This window comes from Lepisosteus platostomus, chromosome 5 (genome assembly GCF_059453375.1).
Source record: "Lepisosteus platostomus isolate fLepPlt1 chromosome 5, fLepPlt1.hap1, whole genome shotgun sequence".
Lineage (NCBI taxonomy): Eukaryota > Metazoa > Chordata > Actinopteri > Semionotiformes > Lepisosteidae > Lepisosteus > Lepisosteus platostomus.
Genome location: NC_142615.1, coordinates 39,834,637 through 39,838,090, shown reverse-complemented (window position 1 = coordinate 39,838,090; position 3,454 = coordinate 39,834,637). Strand labels below are relative to the sequence as shown.

General features: G+C 45.2%; 1 non-coding gene across 1 annotated transcript; it reads right to left on the bottom strand.

Annotated features, from left to right (window-relative positions):
* Nucleotides 1–293: 293 nt before the first annotated feature.
* trnav-cac (transfer RNA valine (anticodon CAC)) lies at nucleotides 294–366 on the bottom strand. The gene has a single exon. It is a non-coding gene; the product is annotated as a tRNA-Val (tRNA).
* Between the last annotated feature and the right edge of the window lie 3,088 nt (nucleotides 367–3,454).

The following is a 3,454-nucleotide window of genomic DNA, read 5'->3' as shown; positions in this document are numbered from 1 at the left end:
TAACAGCTGGAGAAGGTGTAATATTTGTGTGCGTCAGCAGTGAAACTGCATGTTGATTGATGGAGGGCTGAGCGGGGAATAACGGTTGCTCAGGGTCACAGGTCATAGTGAATTTAGGAGCTAACTGGTTCAGAGTTACAGGTTAAATAATAAAGAGTTTGTTCGATTGTCACATCTTCGTCCTGGGTTCTTAATTTTTACACTATACGTGTAGGAGAAACAAGACAGTGTGTGTGTGTGCCCAGGTTATTCTGGGAGACAGATCGAATTTGTGCGTGGCAACAAAAGAAGTCTGTTTCCGCCCGGTTTCGAACCGGGGACCTTTCGCGTGTGAGGCGAACGTGATAACCACTACACTACGGAAACGGTGGTAAGACGCGCCCAGCGGCCCAGCGCTGAGCTTCGCCAATGCGATTCAGCTGCTTCCAGTGCCTTTATTGGAGTGCGCTGATGGACCGTGCTCTCTCTCCAGAGACCAGCACGCCTGTCATGGACGGAGCAGGAAAGGCGGAGCCACATTCTACAGCCCTCTCCACGCAATCGACGAAATCGGGCTACTGAAGTGGAGAAAATCGCCTCTCCAGAAAGTGCAAATATCATCTTGGAGAGTATAAATCCTATTGCCGAAGGTCAACCCTGTCTACCAGAGTAACCCTCCCACAGTGGTGATCAGCTCGTCTCACACGCGAGAAGTTTCGGTTGGAAACAAGCGCCCCCTCTTCTCGCACGTTTTGCACGTTCGAGTGGTTTTAATGCGGCTCCTTCGTACACGGTGCTGATCTTTTGGAAAGCAGGAGGCAAAACTGACACGTTCGCATACCGAGAGTCGAACCCGGGCCGCCTGGGTGAAAACCAGGAATCCTAACCCCTAGACCATATGGCAGCGAACAACCACACTGTTCCCGGCATCATGCAAGCAAACTACATAAATATGAGAAAACACGCAAGAGAGTTGTAACTCAGAGTGTCGAAGGGTCGATGTATACTGGGGCTCAGTTGAAATGCAACGTCAGGACTTTTCCGAATTATGTCACACGAAGAGAGCACAGCCTTTTCCGCCCTGCCACGTCTGTATCGGTAACTCGCCGTGATCGTATAGTGGTCAGTACTTTGCGTTGTGGCTGCAACAACCCCGGATCGAATCCGGGTCACGGCGGAATAGGGGCGTCTGCTTTTACTACTTGCACGAATGAAGGCAAAAAAAAGCCAATCGATGTGAACGAACGGTGCTTTGCAGAGGAGTACTGCCTGACTGGATCGTTGATGAACGACAGAGGCCACTCCGACCTCTTCTCGGTTTTCTTCAACGACTTACTAAGGATTTTCTTCACATTCGCCCATGCAGGGGAAGCCAGTTACACCAAAGCAAACGCAGGAAAGTGTATTTCAAGCAGAGACCAGGAGGGACTTGTTTACACCGACCTTTCGCGTGTTAGGCGAACATGATAGCCGCTACACTACGGAAACGGTGAAAGATAAGAATCACGAGAATCAATTTAATTCCTAAGGTTTATGTACTTGTTTTGAGTATCTAATGTAGAAGTTTTAAACAAGTTCAATTACGAAATGGTCTAAATGAATGATATACCGAACTTATGTCCTCTTGATATGTGTAACTCTTTGTAACTGAATTAATTTATATCTTTTGTATTCTGATAACTCTTACGATAAGATCTGTTAGGTTTACATGTGTTGTAACAGAAGAAACAAGGTTCTTGATCCCGAGATGAAGTGAAACAGATGAGTTTATTGCATGCAAGGAACAATAAAGCCGAAGTCTTGTTTCTCGCAAGAAACAACAAAACCGAAGTATTGTTCCCCGTATTGTTACAAACTTTTGGGTTATATACAGTTTTCTTCTCCGTTTCTGACGTCACTCGGTCTGATGGTAAAGAGGGGGGTTCATGGTATTTGGCCAGTTTATGATGTTCTGGGCAAATGGTCAGTTTAACATTACACCCAGGGGGGTTCCTAGCTGGCATCTGCACTCCTTATCAGTTAACCCCCTTTCCTGCCATAAACCCCTGCTTGTGACTTGGAAGTCTAAACCCCCTACAGAAAAGATTAAATACAAACCCCCGTCTTCACATCTTTCTTCATTCCCCCCTTATAAAATATGGCATACGTCAGTGTAGCCTATTTTTATACATACAATGTCAGGGCAGATCTTTCCTTTCTTGGCGAACAGGTATGTATTGCCATGACATTGTTCGTTCCACGGTTATGGCAAGATGTGATACATGTTTTTGTGCACGTGATGATTACAATTACACATATAAACAATACTATTCCTACAAATAAACACTGTAAAAAAGTTCCGCCCCAGGCCCCAAACACAGACTTTACCCAAGATCCAATTCCCCAATTTTCAGTATAATAGTCCTGATATTTCTGTCCCTCATTGTAAATGTGTTGGGCCAGATCTGAGATGTGCTCAGAATTATCAGGGATATATGTGCAGCATTCAGTGCCAATTACTGCACAAGTTCCTCCTTGGGCCGCCAGTACATAATCTAAAGCTAGTCGGTTCTGCATGGCCACTGTTCTGAGGGCTACCATCTCATCATTAACAGCCTTCAGACTAGATGAGGTAGAATTTGCTAATTCTTCTAAAGTCGAAGCCATTTGAATTAACTCTCGACTCAGAAAGTTCATGCCGGCTTGTGGAAATATTATACCTAAATAATATTCCCAATCAGCCAATTTTCTTTGTGGTCTGTGGTTAGGTCCGAAGGGGGTGTGGGTTTGAACACGGATATGAGGAACCACATATCCTAAATAACATGAGCCAGACCACTGGGCTGGCAACCATGGGTAGGCTCGTTTTCCACAAATGAAATATGTTCCGTTTGGCGCTCCCCATGCCTCTGAAAATAAGAAACTTATACCGAATTGTGGGGTGTGCCGATCCCATCCTGGAATTTGGAAGGTAGAGGTGGATATATTTGCAGCGATGGTAAGGTTGCAACGACTCCATCCAACCAAGTGCAGACCATTAGTGTGCTGAAAGCATATGTTTCCCTCACGTTCCTTATTTAGAGTCAGGTATGGTGGTGTATGGCTTCTGTTATATTTAGGAGCGTAAGAGCCTGTGAAACTCGTGGGCTCTAAGCCTCGCTCCTGTAGATACTGTAATGTTGTGCAGGTTAAAGTCGTGTTATGGCAACCCCCATAGTTTGTCATATTAAAATCTCCTAAATTATCCCTCCAAATGATCATGCCTATGACTTCCTCGAGACGCCAAGGAATGGCCCCCATAGGAAGTCCTCCCTGTACATATTTGGGTAATGCGGCACACACCCAGCAGGCACTTTGGTTGGTTTTCTTAGCTGTCAGATAGGAGAGGCCTAAAAAGGAATTAATTCCATGTTCTCCTTTGTGGGAGAGATGATCATTAATCCCTGCGGAACATAGTTCTACAGCAACAATTATCATTATTGACAGAAATGATTTC